Source organism: Panulirus ornatus, chromosome 22 (genome assembly GCF_036320965.1).
Source record: "Panulirus ornatus isolate Po-2019 chromosome 22, ASM3632096v1, whole genome shotgun sequence".
Lineage (NCBI taxonomy): Eukaryota > Metazoa > Arthropoda > Malacostraca > Decapoda > Palinuridae > Panulirus > Panulirus ornatus.
This window is the reverse complement of record NC_092245.1, coordinates 15,938,201-15,958,200: the sequence shown is the minus strand read 5'-3', so window position 1 is coordinate 15,958,200 and position 20,000 is coordinate 15,938,201. Positions and strand designations below refer to the sequence as shown.

Sequence of the window (20,000 nt, the reverse complement as noted above, 5' to 3'; positions counted from 1 at the left end):
CCAAAGAGACCGTGAGGCGATTAACGTAGCTCTTAGGATTAATATTTCTTCATTAATCCCACTCTCACTACCCCTTCGTCATTCGCTTTCTCTCTTTCTCTCTCCCCTTGTCTCTCCTCGACTTTTCTTTGCCTCCTACATCCCCTCTCTACTTTCCCCTTTTCCTCCTTTTTCACAAAGGGGATAGGAATCCGTGCATTAGGAGACTTCGAGTTGAGTTCGAAAGAATCTATAGTTGTTCCACAGCAGATTAGCCAGAAGCTAAATTTTCAAATGGCTTTTGTTTTAATCCCAACAGTCGCCGATCATACATAGCCTCATGAAAGAGTTCCCCATACACAGCCTCAGTCAATCCCCTTCAAGCAACCATCATACATAGCCCCCCATCAAAGCGTTCCCCATACAAAACCTTATCAGGCATTCGCCATACACAGCAGGCATAAAGCTTGCCCCAAAAACATTACCCACTCGAGCAAATCCCCATGCATTGCCCCATCGATCGTCCCCATTGCATCACCACATCACGCGTTCCCCACCTTAACTCTAAAATGCAACGCCACCTACCTTCTAAACACCACCTCCAAGACACAAACTTCCCGCTATTCCAATTTTATCTTAGGGCAAAAAATGTACTCGCGTCAAAGATCAAAGATGAACCTTCCCTCTCTCCTTCTTCCCACATTAAGAGAGATTTTTTCCCTCACTAGATTACACAACAAAGCCTTGCAAGATCTCCCTGATCCACTAGACTATAAGTGGCCGCAAATTTCACGAGTATTTGAGGAAAGAGAAGTACAATGTATATATGATTTCATACCTCTACAGTAGGCATGGATGGACGAGACAGCGTCAGAAGATAAACTAATGTATTACACAAATACATTAGGGATGACTCTCTACCAATATGATGCTTATCTATGTATCTATGAGACTTGACAAATATTTTTCATCAAATGCTTATACATCTTATCAATCTCTAATCGAGACAGGCTGACGTACATATCTTTTGAGATGTCTTTAGATATTTATGCCTTGCATCTTTCAGACGCTTTTGGCAGAATCACTCAGTTTCAGACGAGGAGGAAGTAAGAGAGAGAGAGAGAGAGAGAGAGAGAGAGAGAGAGAGAGAGAGAGAGAGAGAGAGAGAGAGAGAGAGAGAGAGAGAGAGAGAGAGAGAGAGAAGCTTTAGCTGAGTCCAAGATTCGCCATTGTCATCCTAGAGCCGGGTCAAGATCTGCTTCTCGTCAGCTTTAGCTTCCTCAAACAAAGCCAGATCTGATCCTTCTAAGCCACCTGTTGCTTAACAAAGCACTGGCAACGCACGCCTGCTTCGGTGAGACTTGTTCTACCGAGCTGTTTAAGCCTGGGTTAAGCATAATCCCGTGTTAAATTCCAGCAAACGCCGTTGTTCTCTTTGGTCACAGCTGTGCCACCATTGGGCACGACGGTAGGACCCTTGAGCACGATGGTATGACCCTTGAGTACAATGGTTACTAAAGCCTTTGAACACGACATACCGTGCTTGAGCACGACGGTACGACTCTTAAGCACGACAATACGACGCTTGCGCACTCCGGCAACGTCCTTGAGCACAATAACCCTATGGTATGACGACTTGGCGTTTGACCTAGAGGTCAAAGGTTAAGTTAAAGACTAGAAATGATGCTCATGGGTCGTACCGTCATGTTCAATGGTCGCACCGTCATGCTCAAGGATCGTACCGTCAGGCTTAAGGGTCATACCGTCAGATTCAATGGTCGTACCGATACGGTCAAAGGTCGTACCGTCATCCTCAAGAGTCGTACCATCATGCTCAAATGTCGTACCGTCGAGCTCAATGGTCGTACCGTCGTGCTCAGAGATGATAGATAGCACGACAACCATTGACATGAATAACATCATTTCAAAATAATCATACCACGACAGCTCCTCAACAAATCTCCTTCGTACATTGCAGTAATCTCGACCGTCAGAAAAGGACTCAGTTGAGTGACTAAGGATTGACAAAGACGATCATTAGGCAATAGAATGAGTGATGGAGATTGATATATCTAATACTACGGTTCTTTTTTCTTCCTCCATCTTTTCAGCTCGTTATTGTCTTGTGCTGATGATTATACATGATAAATCCTCTATGTGTAATCGATAGTGCTCATAAATGTATACATGTGTGTTCGAGGTGACAGGGACGATAATAGAATTATTTCTTGGGGGACACTTAAGTCTGGAAATGTTCGAATGTCTTACGGTTTGTTGTTTATAACACCCAAATAGGCCCCCATCTACTCCCCTCTCCCTTCCTTCCCGCCCTTATATTCCCTGTCCCTAATCCTTCTTCCTCCATCACTCCCTCCTCACTCCCCATCGATTCCTCTCTCTCGCTCTCTCCTTCGTTCCCTCCCATTCTCACCTGTCGTTCCATCTACTTTTTGTTTCTCATTTCTTTGCTTTCTTTCCTTTATTCTACTCTCTCTCTCTCTCTCTCTCTCTCTCTCTCTCTCTCTCTCTCTCTCTCTCTCTCTCTCTCTCTCTCTCTCTCTCTCTCTCTCTCTCTCTCTCTCTCTCTCTCTCTCTCTCTCTCCCTCTCTCTCTCTCCATCAATGTGAATACTTCTCTCCATTCTTCCTCCTCTCCAACAACTTCAGGACTTGTCTTTCTCCATTCCTATCCACCTTCTCTTCCTTCCCACCTCCTCTCTGATCCCTATACACCTCCTTCCCTCCTCCCCTTTCCCTTGAACACTAGTTTCTCAACCTCAGTTTGTTCCCTCCATTTCCCCCTTACCCACCTCAAAATTTTCCTTACCTACCTTAAAGCTTCCCTTCCCCTCTTAAAGCGTTATTTTCCCCATCTCCAAACTCCCTTTACCCTCACCTCAAAGCTTCTCTCTCTCTCTTTACCCCCAAAACACCCTTCCCACACTCTAAGAAATCTCTTTGCCTCACCTCAAAGCATTCCCTTTTCCTCAACCACTATGTCAACCCTTCCACCTTACCCTAAAACCCCCACCTATCCTTCCCTAACACCTACCTACCTCCCACCAACCCCAGCAAAAACTATTGAAACCTCCTCCCTCACCAGCACCTTTTCCTTATGTATAAACCATCATTCATCGACGCTGCACATTCCCCTCCTGTCAATATAGTCCATTTTGGGTCCATTTTTTTTTTCTCTCTCCTGTCCCAGAGACAATTATAGATCTGGATTAGCGAATATATAGATTTATCATAGGACTATACATCGTGTTTTTATTATATTCTTTACGGTTTGTTACCGGTAATGTAACCCATTTCACCTGCCTGTGTATTGGAAGAGTTTTTCTCTTTCTCTCTCTCTCTCTCTCTCTTTCTCTCTCACCTTCGACAATCGACCACTAATGGAATGTGAGCTGCAAATTGCAGGGTTTGCCGACGCAAACGCGAATTTATACCAGTAGGAACCCCGGGAGTACTGAAGCATTAGCTTTTGTTTTGTCGTGTCAACCGAGTGTTGGAAATTCCACAGGTAGTGGGGTTCTAAGTGTGCGACACCCGGGGTCGATTTTTTGCGTTTTTCTGAATCCGGAATATATATATTTACGCGCCACAAATCACCCTGCGCGAACGATTTGCAAAATGGCACCACTCGCGCCATAAATCACTTAAAATATTCAAGGTGTAATTGTTATCAGATACAAATAGAATTTTAGATTCTCGTCGCTGGCTAGCTGTAAGATTTGGTGTATAATTTCAGTATTATTTACTGGAGTTTGGCATGGAGGGCGATAAAAGACTCTCATGCGCATGACTCATTGTATATATATATATATATATATATATATATATATATATATATATATATATATATATATATATATATGAACCATGAGATGAATAAGAAATAGAAATCATACAATAAGATGTATGAATAAACGAGTGTATGAATCCAATCCATAAACTGAGACACTTATGTATAATCTCGACAAACTAGTGAATTATAAATATTACCCCCAGTCCCGAAATAGACCGAATCACTGGCACCAAATGAAGAGTTAATAGATAACATAAAAAGAGTTAGGACACACACACACACACACACACATACACACACACACACACACACACACACAGGAACTAGAGCAAGCTGTCGAACTCATGTCCATATAATAGAGGGATGAGAGAGGAGGAAGGCAGCAGGTACCATCCGAGCCTCATGGTTTATGAGGGCAACTGTGGTACAACCCAACCACTTTATGAGCGCAATAAACTCTCGGGAACACCCTGCTCAAAAACCACTCGGAAAGGGTACTGCCTCTGTGGTTTGTGTGTGTGTGTGTGTGTGTGTGTGTGTGTGTGTGCCCTTTAGTATTTATCTACCGTATGGGGAGGGAGTTTTACATCTGTGGGGGGCCACATCTCTTGAATATTCTCTACTATCCTTCAACTTTTTAAGGATATGTCTGCTGTCTGCACTGACCATGTCTACAGTCATTGTATTGCATTCATAGAATGCTCTTGTAGTGTATGTGTGTGTGTGTGTGTGCGTGTGTGTGTGTGTGCGTGTGTGTGTGTGGCGCACGAACTGGACATTATATCCCCTCCGGGTTTGTTTGTTTTTTCAGATCGTTATAACAATTACAAGTCTGTTTCGTATGACGTGAACGACAGGTCTCGATGGAGGGGGATGAGCGATTACTTTTGGGAAACAAGGAATGACAAGTACCCATACTTCGCTCAGGGTATAAACTCCTTTCTTTAGGGTCAGTTGGTCAGTATGGGTTGTATTTGATCCCATAACTCCGTTCTGAAGGGGAAATTTTCTTTCGACAACTTTTCAATACTTTCTCAGAACTGAAGGCCTATGTCATCCCTATTTGGGCCAATGGACCAACGCCCCAGCTCTTGAGTGAAACGTTAGGATAAAGAAACCTATGGCTATTGCCTGTAGGAGCTTCTCGACTGGGTATAGGGTTTGGGAAAAGGGTGTAGGACCAGCACCTTTACCCGATCTGCTTTTGATAGGGCAAAAAGAGTTAGGGAAGGGAGGGAAAAAAATGAGGACCTTCTTCAGTGTGCGTGAGAGAAGACAGTGAGAAACATCTGCCTGCAGCTCCCAACGTGAGTTCGATGAGACATATTTTTTTGTCTCTCGTTCAAAAACCTTTTTTTTTTTTCGTAGTTTATTTTTTTTTTTTTTTTGGCTTGAAAGTGATCTGAGGTGAGGCAAAGAGGTGATTTCTCGTAATGTTCTCGTGTTGCCTGCTGCGTGGTGAAGAAAGGAAGATTAGAGGTTTTAAATATACACACAGTGCGCAGAGATCCTTATCATTCCTGAAGGTGGGGGAGGGCTTTGCGAGACGTGGCTTATCAATAACCGTGATTACATTTCAAAGTTATTTATGAATTTGGTAATCATCGAAGAGCAAATGTCTTTTTACGTTTTGTCAATATACATTTACTATTAGTTACAATAGGATAAAGAAAAATTATTCTTGCTTCAGTCATGTGAATTTGTAATATTTACTTCCTTTGTTGTGTCAATGTCAAAGTGATATTTCGTTACGATAATCAACCAAAATTTTTACGTTTTGTTAATACATATTTAGTATTAGTTTCAATAGGGTTAAAAAAGAGAAAAAGAATATCCTTGATTTAGTCATGTGAATTTACTTCCTCCGTCACGTCAAAATCAAATCGATATTTCGTCACGGACACTCCCCCAGGATCACACGATAGACACAGGCGAATAGGCACGGGAACACACGTACGAGATAACATCTGGTTGCAGCTGGTAGCGTTATGACACGCATGTACCCACACACACAGTTTAAGCAATAATCCCACCGAAATCGAAGGGTGGGGCGCCCTTATGACTTCCTCATATTGAGAGAGATATTCAAGCGCTTCCTCCTGACACGTGTGGGTGATTTCCACAAACGGGAGATTCAGGTTCGTTTCTCTCTCTCTGAAAAAGACAGACTCGATGTTGCATGACGCTCGGACTGTAAGGGGTCATTGGTGAAGAATGAGGGTCAACCCCCCCTCCCCACCCCCAAAAAAAAGAGGAGAGAGAGAGAGAGAGAGAGAGAGAGAGAGAGAGAGAGAGAGAGAGAGAGAGAGAGAGCAATTGCATGATTGATCAGTTTATCATGAGGGCGTTGCCAAAGGTGGTGACCTAAGGCCTCTGCTGATGTTTGATCGTCACATGAACAGATTGACTCTTTACCAAACAACTTCGTTAAATGATTGACGGACATACTAAAGAGTTTTTTTTTCGTGATCTTTCGTCTTATTAATGATTATTGATCGACTGATCAAATAATGGCTCGGTTCATTTGGTTATCACTTGCATCTATTATTCGACTTAATGACGAAATAATCGACGTATTGTTAATGCTTCGACTGTACTGACAGCCATTTAACTTATTTACAACCGATCGACTTCGACGCGAATGTAATTGAATTGTTAATTGATGACACTCCTGTTGTTACCGGACTTTGCCTGCCTGTCATTATACCACAAGTGGAAAAAAAGGAGGAAAAACACAGCTTCCTTCGATGAGACCAGGGAGTATAATCTTATCAAAGAACTTTTCGCTCTATACGAGTCCCTCATTTCCCTGCACCTGATTGTAGAGCAGTCTCAAAGCTTTAAGGAACCCCCATAAAAGGGATCCTAAGGTTATACTTACCAATGATAAAGAGAATCTGATTACCCTGTTGAGTATTTTCTTACTGATTGCAATGCGTGGTATGTTACTTGACGATTGCATTATTGGGTGATGAGTGAATTATCTTTGGCTCCTATGGTGAAGCTACGATTTCAAATATAGAAAGTACTTTTGGACTAAGACTCTCTCTCTCTCTCTCTCTCTCTCTCTCTCTCTCTCTCTCTCTCTCTCTCTCTCTCTCTCTCTCTCTCACGAACCCACAATTCGAGACGACCGAAAAACCCTTTTGGGGGGGAAACAATGCAACGGGTGTCCATACGTCACGCAAGACGACGACCCCTCAATACAGAAGACGAGATTGGCAGAAAGGAAAGGAAAAAAAAAGAATGAAAAGAAAAAAAAAGCCTAATTAATCCATCTAAATCGTCTTCATGACCTCCGAGCCAATTCTCCCCAGCGTCAAAAAGAGGACGTCTTTGGAACAAAGGAACGCGCTCGTCAATAACATGTCAAAAAGGGGGAGGCATGGACCTAGGAATCTATAGTTCGGAATCTATAGTTCGGAATCTATAGCTCGAACATTTTGGGCAAAGAACCACTATATCAAATATAGATGAAAAGGTATCTAATACAACTAATTTACGTGTATCACTCTCCAATGCAGTACATAGATTATTCTATCTATATCTATTTATGTATCTGTATCTATATATATCTATTTCTGATCTATATCTATTTATGTATTTATGTCTATATATCTATTTCTGATCTATATCTATTTATGTATCTATGGCTATATATCTATTTCTGATCTATATCTATTTTTATCTATATTTATCTATATTTATATTTGTAACTAAATCTATTTCAGTATCTGTGTCTGTAACTACGAAATGAAAATTGCCATGTAACTAGCAACGTAAGAAAGAGTTCATAATGAAATTCAAATACGTAAGCTGAAGCTTCGATAGTGAAGAATGGAGAGGGACAGGACAAATTGGAATAGAGGAGATTTAGAATTAAATGTGAAGTGGGGGGTGGGGGAGGATTTAGAAATAGAAGAAAGGGGCAATATTAGTGGTGGCAGGATGTAAAGTGTGGGAAGTGGAAGTGCTCAACGGGTTAAGTGTGGGAAGGGGCTATGCTCAGATGGTGAAGTGTGGCAACGTAGCTAAGTAGAGGTGGGGGAAGCGGAAGTGCTCAGTAGGTGAAGCGTGCGAAGCGGTGGTACTCAATGGGTGAAGCGTACGAAGCAGTATGTGAGTGTGTGTGTGTGTGTGTGTGTGTGTGTGTTCGTGCGGTTATAAGTAAGAGACACTTGGTAAACGAGGAAGACACGTGAAGTACCAAATCTTATTAATGACAGAAGCAAATAGAAAAGAAAGCGTGAGAGGAGAGCTTAGGAGTACGAGAGAGAGAGAGAGAGAGAGAGAGAGAGAGAGAGAGAGAGAGAGAGAGAGAGAGAGAGAGAGAGAGAGAGAGAGAGAGAGAGATTGGCTGGTTGGCTGGCTGGCTTGAGGGTGGTAGCAGGGAAGGTAGGCAGAAGCCACGGTACGGAGGAGCTGGTAGCGTGCCTAGCCAGGATAACTCAGGACGGAGGCAACTGCCGCTAGCTAGCACCCCGCACCACCTCCCCTAAGTCGAGGTGCCCGGGACCCTGTGGCAAATTGCTTCCTCGAAGTCCCAGACAGACGGGACGAAAACATTTGTGTCCCACATCAAGCTGGGAGGCGTATCGTACCGCACTTCCTCACCTCACACACACACCCCACACACACACATCCTGCCATCGCGGGTATCTTAATGAATTGCACCGTTGCTCCTGCGGCAGTGAGGGAGGAGATCTGAGGAGGAGGAGGAAGAGGGCGGCTGGCGTGGTGGTAGGGAACGTGCGGCTGGGAGGGAGTGTCTGCGTGTTGCTTGTGTGGTGTGTATACCTGATTGCTATTAGTATGTAATTTTCTCTTATCCTCTCTCTCTCTCTCTCTCTCTCTCTCTCTCTCTCTCTCTCTCTCTCTCTCTCTCTCTCTCTCTCTCTGTTCTTCAATCCTTTCCAGCCTCTTCCATCCTTTTCTCTTTCTTCTCCTTACTTTCGGCCCTTCTTCCCTCTCTCCTCCTATCCCTTCTCCCTTCTCCCTCAAAATGCCATCCTCTCCCTCATCAAACTTTCCTCCCTCTAACTCATTTCTACACCCCATCTTCCAAAACCCACCCTCAATCCTCCCCCTTCACTTCCCCATCCCACTGTCTCGTCCCTCAAACCCTCCGCCCCCTACATACCAACATCCCTCCGTCGCATACAACATCTCCTTCCTTCCCAACCTCCCTCCTTCCTCCTCCCCTTTACACACTCCTCCCGCCCTCCAACACAGGAGCCCAAATAACTGTTCATATCATCCTCGCCTGCACCGGACCAGCCTCGGGGTGGGGTGGGGGGAGGAGGGAGGCCTGGTACATTGACTGGACCCTACCTAAACCCGACCCTCCTCCCGGCACCAGGCTCACCTGGCCCACCGCCTGAGCTACGTCGACGAGTCACGATAGGTCTTCGTCTGGTCCCACGTTCCCTTTCGTTATTTTCGTCCCCTGGGCGGGATAGTGGTGGGATAGTGGGTGTTGGTGGTGTGTTTGTAGCGGTTGTTAGTGGTGGTGGTTGTGGGGAGGGGAAGAGAGCGGAGCTGAGCTACACAGGAGGCCCACATGTCCACCATAGATGCGGTGATGTCTGTATTGGCTGTGTGTCATTATCATTATCATTGCTGATGCCTGGCCAGCGTCTGGGAGTGGACTCTGGGTGCGAAGATGCCCGACTGAGAGAGGTGGATCTGTGTGGTGGAGTGAGCATAACACTGATATATATATATATATATATATATATATATATATATATATATATATATATATATATATATATATATATATATATATATATATATATATATATATATATATATATATATATATATATATATATATATATATATATATGGGGCGGTGACATATGATATTTGCTTAATGTACATAGTTCTCTCTGTGTTGCTGTTCTTCGGTTTCTCACATGAGACAAATATTATACCCACACACAGAGTGACCTCGGCCTACCGAAAGACGAGAGGGAGTCATGACATATATTTATCTAAATCGCCGATACATCCTAGAAATCCTCGGGCATATATATCACCGGGGCAGTATTTTTCTTCGCTACCAAGACAGGAAGACAAATATCCAAGAGCCCTGGTGCAGACAACTGCCCACGCAGGCCCACTAATCATTTTCTTCGGGGGGGGAGGGGTGGTGGTGGTGCGGCGCCCCCTGCCCCCTTAACCCCCCCACGCCGCCGCCTGTGTTGCACGCCAAAGATCGACATTTTGTACACTTGGCTTTCGTTCCTTCCTCGGAGAGGGAGAGCGAGGGGTTGGGTGTTGGGGAGGAGGAGTTATTCAGGTCAAAGGCAAATGGTTATCATTCCCCAGGGGTCGTACCCGTCGTGCTTAAAAAAGGTCGTATCGTCGTCGTGCTCAAGGCTCGTACCGTCGTGCCCAAGAATCGCAACGTTGTGCTCAAGGATCGTACCGTCGTGCTCAAGGTGGTTAGCCTTGAGCATGACGGTACGATTGTTGCGACAGAGGATCGTCCTTATAGTACTCAAGGGTCGTACTGCACGAGAGTCGTACCTTCGTGCTCAAGGGTCGTAACCCTCATGCTGAAGGGGTTTAAAGGGCGATATCTGAGTGTGTCTTACATTGAGAACGGAAAAGGAAGGAGCTAGAGACGGCTAGAGGGTGAGGACCAGTGTTGCTAGAAGTACAGAATGTAAAGTAATTCGTCTTTCTCATCACCTTCATCTGGAGTCGACTTCCACGCACGGCATTTATCCTCTAACTATCTAAATCATTTTGAGCATTTTGAGAAAACAAACCCCAGTTCTGTAAGCTACTTTTCTGTATGTTGTTTTGAGTCACTGTGAACCGAAAACAAGGTAGAAAAGAAGCTTTTCTTTGTATATTGACTATTTCTATGTGATGTTGTGCATATGTGTGTGATGATCACCTAATTTGTAAGTACGTATTAGTACTGTATGGGGAGGGAGTTTCATACTCGATGGGCACCCATCTCTCGAACAGTCTCAACTGTTTCAGTTACAGCTTTTTAGATATGTATATGCTTTCTGCATTTACCATGTGTGTGTGTGTGTGTGTGTGTGTGTGTGTGTGTGTGTGTGTGTGTGTGTGTGTGTGTAGAGATCCATTACGTTCAAAGAGAGCAAAAGTAATTCAGCTTTCTGATTACCTTCTTCCTGGATCGACGTGTTTTGCTTAGTGCATCTGCTTCCTCATCCCCTTTGTTTTCTAATTTCCGTTGGTCATTCTTAGAAGATAAATTCAAATGCTGTCAGCAGTGTATTTGTAGTGTTGTCTGGGATAGATATGGTAGATAAAATTGCTTATCTGGATGAAAAATGAGGGCAGATTATGGCTTATATAAGATGAGGGGCAAATGAAATATTTACAGAAGGTAATATACTCTATTCTGGATCTATTCTTGAAAGACAAATACCATGTGCTATTGTGCGTTTGTTTTTAAACAGTTGAAACTGGTTAGTCCTTGGGATGATGCAAAAGAAAAATGCAGATAAATCTCATTTTGAGCAGTGAAATGTGACGTTTTTGTGATCTCTCTCTCTATATATAGTTAGGTTAAGTACATGTTCCATTCTTTTCACAACTTTTCAATAATGAAATATACCCCAGCTGTGTGTTATAATTCAGTCCTTGGAATCAACTGCGTTGTATGTTTGATTAAAACTTTGTTGAAACAAACCCAGACGATATAAATTAGAGCAGCTATTTTAAATATGTAGATTAGCTCTGGTGCTTGATGGAGATTAATTAATGTAAATGTGGAGCAATATGCAAATTGCCATAAATGAATCACGTTTGTATTGGAATAGAATCATGGAACTTAATAGAATCCTGAAATATATATAAAGAGTACAACATGGGCACTAAATACTGTTGGAGACACTTCTCCTCTGCTGGCAAAGTCGTCAAAATAAACTAGAGACCTTTTATTACTTTCGTAAAACAACAGACTTAGAGATACATGTTGCGAGAGCACTAAACCAACACTTTTCGTTAACAACCGCCTGCGGAGTTCGTCTAATCGACATCTGATCGTCACCATTTAACACCAAAGACTAAGACTTTAACGGCACACCTGTTCTTAATCGGAACGCTAGTAGTGTTTTGGATCTCGTGGAGATGGAGGACGGAGTCAAGCCTCTTCCATCACTACAGACGGCCGGCTCGTTCCCTTATCATGGGGATCACGACCGTACAACCCTACCTGTGGGTTGGCCAGTGTCACTCCCAAGTCTCGGCAGAATTCCCGTTAGGTAGGGAGCCATGGTTTATGAGCGTTCTTGTCCCAAGTTGGGCTCACTAATCAGAGTTTTTCGGTCGATTCCTGACGTCAGATAAATCAGAGGAGGAACACCGACGCAGGCAATCCCTCCCTTCCCTCCAACCACCCTCCCTGGCAATCCTGACATCAAAGAGGTTAAAGAATGAATCATTGTAGGCACCAGGTGGGTGTAATTTTGCACTCTAGAGGGAGGGAGTTAATGTGATTTCACTGGACCAAAGTCTGGGGAAGGAGTTACAGGTTTCTATGGGCTGTAAGGATGGGTGTTATATAAGATACAGTGTGACCTAGAGACAAAGGCAAGATGGGGATCATTTATAATGAGAAACTCTTGGAGCTCCTTCCTCCCTTTCCTCCTCCTATTGATATATAATAGTCTTTGATTCTTTAGACAATAAGTGTAAAAGTAAGCTTAAAACTTGTGTAAAGTGGTTTAACTATAGTTTTATCATGCAAAGCACGTCAAAATCTACATGTAATCTTTCAAATTCTTATAAGTTTTTTCTTCATCTGTTGGGATTAGCTTCCTTCTTCCTCATTGAGATTTCAGTCACAAGCGTCAGACTACGAACACCATCTGATAGTGTCGATAAATGTGGAAAGGTTATTAAAAAAGATGGCCTAGACGTAGCTGAATATATTTGCATACAGATTATAAAATCCTTCATACATATGTATTTACATACGGAATCTAATGACAGGTTGTCTTAAGAGCACGTGTTTGGCATAGACCTAGCCAATCTAATACTATATATATATATGTTATTACAGTCCCCTCCCTCCCCATCATCTCCATCTGAAGCAACTGAAACTACGCGGAGCCAAAATTTTTACGTGATCCATCCTGTCTCTTGCACCAAAAGCCGTAGCCCCACAAGAACCTTGAAGGGAGGGAAGTCTGTGCTCAGCTCGAGGCTTTCTCTCTATCGTTCTTTTCAAAAATAGTGGCACGGCGCCACGCCACGAAATGAATGAAAATGAATGGAGGATACGTGTAGTGTGGCGGGGGTGTCCTAGCGTCGAGGGAAGGATGCTGTGGCTGCCAGCTAGCAAACTGGGCTGGAACACCGAAAACCAAGACTTCGATGGTGTCCCTTCAGTGATATCCTGCCAGACGACGAAAGACCCCAACGACAATGGGCTCTACAGCCAAAGAGGAAGATCTTAAAGACTGTGAACTCTGCAACCAAAAGAGGAAAATCTTGAGGACAATGGACTCTGCAACTAGAAATGGAAGATCTTAAGGACAATGGTCTCTGCAACCAAAGAGGAAGATCCTGGGACATTGGACTCTGTAACCAAAGAGGAAAATCTTGAGAGGAAGATCCTGGGACATTGGACTCTGCAATCAAAGAGGAAGATCCTGAGGACAAATGGGCTCTAAGGAGGGAGATCCTGAGGACTGATGGGCTCTAAGGAGGGAGATCCTGACGACACTAAGATCTGCAAAAGAACATCGAGATATCCAGAGAAAAATTGATACGTCTTACCATTCAAGAAAATTGTGATAATACTTACAACATGGATTTCAGATCGAAGAGCGGATTTTTCTTGAGGAGTAACGCGTATGACAACAGACCACTCGCAAGGCGCTACAGGAGAGCGTTCTCCTGTTCGGTTATTTAACAGTGTATATCCTTGAATGCCACGGTACACTGCTTACAAAGACAGCTACTGCGTCAAGAAGCCATCGCATGATATAAAATTTCTTTTATTATATAGATACATGGCCACAGTCTCATAAAAAAAGAAAATGTGGTCCAATTCATAACAACGTAATTCCTCATATGTCTCAGATTCTCACAAAAAAATAACAAAGGTCACAGAAAAAAGAACAATATGCGAAAATTTAACATAAAAACTAAAATTCCTCTCTTGTAACTTATATGTCTGCGTGTAAAGCAGACGTGAGCAAATATCAAAACACGCCATAAACAGTGCCATAAATAACTTAAATGACAGTGCAAGACCACGGCAGTAATGCACTGCACGAAGATGAGACATGAGGAGGTCACTGAGCAGTGATTCGTCCGCTCTATGCTGTGACTCTCCCGTTGCCTCTTGGTAAGGCAGTGAATTAACGATGCACGATGAGTGTTAAGGGTCAGTACCCGACCTCTGAGACCAAGTGGATCTGTTAAAGTCATTAGCATGTAATGCTTGGATCTGAAAATGATCTGTGGCTCGGTTAGGAATATTCTTTTTCTCGTTCAGATTCTTTGTTTGTTATTCTACCTTGGCTTCCCGGGTTTCAATTCGCACACACACGCACACACACACACATACAGTAGGCCTATACTCGGCCTCGCAAGCGAGGTAGGCCACTAAGCCTCTACCGTCAAAGAAAACGAGAGAAAACTCGGCCTACTTAGGGGAGGCCTATGCAAGAACTTCTCAGCTCAAAGGTGGTTTAGCGAAGATACAATTTACGACACTTTTCTATCAAAAGGAATTAGAAAAAATTAAAGTAACCGTCAGTATTTCATCCATGAATGAAGTTTATTTAGGTTTTTGATATATATATATATATATATATATATATATATTGTTTATAGTCAAGTTATATACTTATCTAATTCTATTTCTTCAAGATTTCTTATCATAGAATTTTTATCTAACTTTATATTACAGTTACTAGAATATCATAGAAAAACGTTATACACCATTTTGTGTTCAATAAGTCCATTTTCTGTGATATTTGCATCTTAAGATGAACATACCATATCAACACAATCATAGCTTGTATATTCTGTCGCTGAATCACTCATTCGTCTTTAAACCATGAATATGACCACTAAAGATGCTCTAAGATTCAAATGAATTGTGGTAAAATACATAATATTATATATGAACAGGAGTTCCAGCAAATATGCACAAGCCTGTGATGCTATAGGCCCAATGGCTGACGAAAGAGACAAATTAGGAGGCGTGGGTGGACTGATTCTGACCAATCAGCGTCCGGTACAGTACTGGCAAATGGACCAGTCACAGCTTGTTGTCATGTTTCCCTCTTATCAGTCATATATATATATATATATATATATATATATATATATATATATATATATATATATATATATATATATATATATATATATATCCCAATTTTTTTTCGTTCGATATGGCATACATTTTAAGGTTAATCGATTTGTAACTTATAAAACCTACTACAATACCTTCTGAGTTGAGTAATGTCTTTGATTCTGGCAATATCTTCTCTCAACTATGGTTATCACCGATTCTTGTAGTAAGAGTTGTTCAGTAAGGTTTGTAAAATATACGGGTGAATTCCAGTCTTACACACACACACACACACACACACACACACACACACACACATACATTTATACAGCAAGACAGAAACGGATTCATATATATACTTACCTTATAAACATCCTTACGTAAACACTCCTAAACTGACGACGACCTCTATAGAATACTATCATCTCACGCATATATAAACTTACACTTGCCACATGCATACACATCCAGGCACTTATTTAGATCAATCATCCTTCGATTCTTTTTGACATAGTATTTGAATATAGACAATATACATATTTACTCTCTTCCTAGACCCTAATGCATTTCCAAAAAGTGATAGAACAAAGTTTTATCAATGACTGAAGAAAATTACACTATTCTTTATGGTTCCATCAAAATGTCTGCCAACCTTTTGGTTTTATCTGAATGGCTACTGCTCTTCGAAGTTCTGTCTCTTTTGATATATATTTTTTGTTTATGCAAGGCAAAAGATTTCTAAGATAGATTTCTGTCCTATTTTCGTAAACCTCTGATTCATTGTTGTATACTTTTAACTTCCACAGTAAAGCTTCCAATAAGCTTTGTGTCTGAAATCCATTTCGCATAAAAACGACTTTCTTAAACGTCCTCAGATTTTTCCCTTAACCTTTGCTATACATCCAGAAGCTTAATTTCAGTTATCTTAAACTTAAAGCTTGTGTAAAACTTCGATGTCCTTCTGAAAAGTTTTCTTTTAAACTTCCCAGATTTCCTTTGATATTTTAATCAAAATTCTGTATACTTAGATGAATCCTTTGGTAAATATTCATACACTTTCCCTAAACATTTGCCTACTCTTTAGGACTTTGTTTGCATTACACAAAACATCCTTAAATATCTCTGGAATTTTCCTTGGAATTTCAAGGGAAACCTAGAATCTTAAAGAAATATCTGAAATCTATTTTTTTTCCCCTTTTATGTTATGAATGTTTTCTGACTTGATCATCAGAGGTGCCGAGGGTAAAAGATTCGTTAATTTAACTTTCAAGTATGTCTGCTTTGGGAAACATTGTAAATTAAGCTAATCTTTATCTTGTAAAATCAATAGACTCTCGGTACTTTAAAAGCAAAGAATTATTCTCGAAAACAAAAGAGTACAACATTCTTATTGGAAAATATTGAAAGAATACCAGTTACCATAATGTCCTTTCACAAATGATATCTATATATATTCTTGCTATATGTATAATTAGCATTCATTTTTCTAACACTAGAAATATATTCTTTAGGAGAATGGAATAAAAACTGAATTGGAATGAAGTTTTTTCAGAAACCTGAAATTAGTTAATTTCTAATGACATTAAAAAAATTAAAAGCTACCGGAACTTCCAATAAATTTACCTTTTTTTTTTGCATTAATAAATCATCATATGTTTATATTTCTACCATATAAAAGAAAATGATTTATATACTAGCGGTACACGTCATAAATCTATACCTTAATGAGACATTGGTATGCCTTGAAATAAGTGGTGAATGATCAGTTCGTTACGTAAAAGATATGATTTTCATATATTCCAAGAGCATTGAAGGTTACGTTATATCATAACGAAACCACGAGCGTTAGCGCAGAGTGCTAACTTATGATGGAATTGTCTGAGTTCCCTTTTTTTTCATTAATTCATTTCTGTTTCTTCTTAGAATTACGTTAGCTCTGAATACTTTAGAGTCTGTCTTGAACGTATGTATGTTATAACCTAAACAACGTTTCAGAAATTTTCAGATCCACAAACACAGGTCTTCAGAAAAGGCCATATGTACAAGTCCTTAAACACAAGCTTCACACACACACACACACACACACAAAACACACACACAAACACACCACACACACACACACACACACACACACACACACACACACACACACACACACACAAACCATTGTTCTCTTAATGCAGCATCGCTCAACGTGCCTACATCCAGGCTTCTATACACGCGTTCTATACACGCAGAAGGCTATTTTCTTTGCCAAGTGCTAAAAGCTGCTAAGCTGGTTCCGTGCATTGGCCAGTCACTACCAAATGGCAATCACCTCTGAAGATTTAAGTCAAACAGTGTTAACAACCCACAGGTCAATTACCATCAGTCCCGCATTTTGTTTTTTCTCTCGTTTTCTCTCCATCGTCTTGAAAACTAGTGACATATTCACTGCTTTCTCTGTCTCGGCTTGGTCACCTACGAACTGGTTATTACAAGTTATGAATATTCGCTCAGCAGTAGTTTGAATATGACTTAACCCTCATATGAATATGGGGTACGCTGCCTGTTTAAACTGTGATGCATGATCACTGAAATTGCTCAAATTACCAGTTGGCTGACCAATAAACAAGCAAAGGAGGACGACGGCTCTCTCTCTCTCTCTCTCTCTCTCTCTCTCTCTCTCTCTCTCTCTCTCTCTCTCTCTCTCTCTCTCTCTCTCTCTCTCTCTCTCTACCTCCGTCGACCTTCGGCAAGCGCCTCACAGCGCCCCAAAGAACTCTGCTTGGAAGAATTATATATATATATCCCTGGGGATAGGGGAGAAAGAATACTTCCCACGTATTCCCTGCGTGTCGTAGAAGGCGACTAAAAGGGAAGGGAGCGGGGGGCTGGAAATCCTCCCCTCTCGTTTTTTTTTTTTTTTCCAAAAGAAGGAACAGAGAAGGGGGCCAGGTGAGGGTATTCCCTCAAAGGCCCAGTCCTCTGTTCTTAACGCTACCTCGCTATCGCGGGAAATGGCGAATAGTATGAAAAAAAAAAAAAAATATATATATATATATATATATATATATATATATATATATATATATATATATATATCATCGCAGTAGAAAGAGGGCCTTTTCGAATATGCCTGACAAAGATTCATAAGGACCGTATATCTTTGTTTAAGGGTGTACACATATGGGGATATAAGCGTTTTTCATTACTGACGACGAATCTAGAACAAGAAACTTCTTGAGATTACTATTACATTTTTTTCTTTTTACACGTTTGTGAGATTCTTTTTACACGTATATGAGATTCAATCATATTATTTTTGGGGGAAGCAAATGATATCTTGTATAGCTACTGCAATATTACATGGCCGAGAATATTGCTCATTTGTTTCAAGGGAATACCGCAATACTCTATAAAATGAAGTTTCCCTTAGTAGTTTGAATAATTTTGTTTTTCCATTACATATATTGTCTCTAATGTAATTCGAAAAATCAATGCAATGTCACGTCATCGACATATTTTACACATACCCATTACTCAAATCGTTTTTTTTTTTCTTTCTCTTTATATTTTCCGATGCAACTCCTTCATATCATTTTACTTCATCCTTTGTCTCAAATGTAACTCGAAAAGTTAATGTAATATCACGTCCAAGTTCTAAATTATCTCTTTAGCTCCATTCAATCTTTCTGATTTATAACTGGTATAGATAATATTTTCTATGCTCAGTATCTCTAATATAGCTAGAAAAATGTTGTAATTCTAAACATTAAGAATGTTCAATATCTAAATATTCTTTTCCTTTCTATTCATTCTGTCTAAGTCATTTAGGCAACAATATTATTTTTGAGAAAACTCGTTTAGATGATTTTTCTTTCTTCATTCATTGTCTCTAATGTAACACGAAAAATTAATGTAATAACAGGTGATCAATATGCGTCACCATTTCCCATTATCTAATTACTTCCCCCCTGAGAAAGTTCACGTAGTAGTTCCATTACCTTAATTGCTTGTCAGGTTTACGACGAAAACAACCTACATGATTAAGAAAATTGTCAACCATGATGAAAGAAGAAAAAAAAAAGGGAAAATTGATTGAGTGTTTCCACTTTCATTTATTTTCTTTCCAGTCGCGTTTTCTTCTTCTTCCCCTTCTTCTCTAGTCATTCAGCCTTGAGAATAACTTTATAAAAAAAAAAAAGTTGACAAAGTTTCAGGTCAGGCAATAAAACAGTGTAGAGAAGGAGGAGGGGGGAAAAAAATATATAGTTACGTAGACCCCCATAAAGCACCTCCTCACAACAGACCAACCTCTGCCCAGCCCATGGCCGGTACTCCCTCCTCCAAGGCCGGTTACTATGGCAACGGTCGGTGGGTGGGTGTCGGGAGTGTGGTGGGGAGGAGGGTGTTCTGTGGGGGTGAGAGGAGAGTGGGGTGGGGTTGATGGGGATGGGGAGGAAGAGGGGGGGGAGGGGTGTGCTGAGCGTCCACCAATCAGCTGTGAGATTTACGAGTGCTCGCGGAGATAGATGACGCTCCTGATGCCATACGGAGACCATCTATTTCTATCCATTATTGTGTATGGACTTTTACCGTTGGTGTAGCAAGTTATTGAACCTTTGAGCCGATATATATCTCCCTCTCCCTCTCTCACTCACTGTAGGTGTAATACGATAGATAAAAAATAGATACACAGCTGAAAATGTTAAGCGCCGTTCGTAGGAATAAATTCCACTTACGCCCGTAATCCGCCGTGCGCCATATGGCAATTCCTGCAAAGGGAAATGAAAACTATTTCTTGTACACAAGATGGAGGCTTGGCGGGCCTCAGCCTCAGCTCGTCTCCCGTGTTTCCACGGGCGAAGAAGAATATTCCTTCTCCTTTCCTCCCTTTTTTGTTTTACCCTAACTCCCCTATCTA

General features: G+C 41.2%; 1 protein-coding gene across 11 annotated transcripts in view; it reads right to left on the bottom strand.

Moving 5' to 3' along the window:
• Positions 1-20,000, bottom strand: part of LOC139756572 (homeotic protein ultrabithorax-like) — an 821,256-nt gene that overhangs the window by 251,205 nt on the left and 550,051 nt on the right. The gene's annotated exons all lie outside the window — the stretch shown is intronic.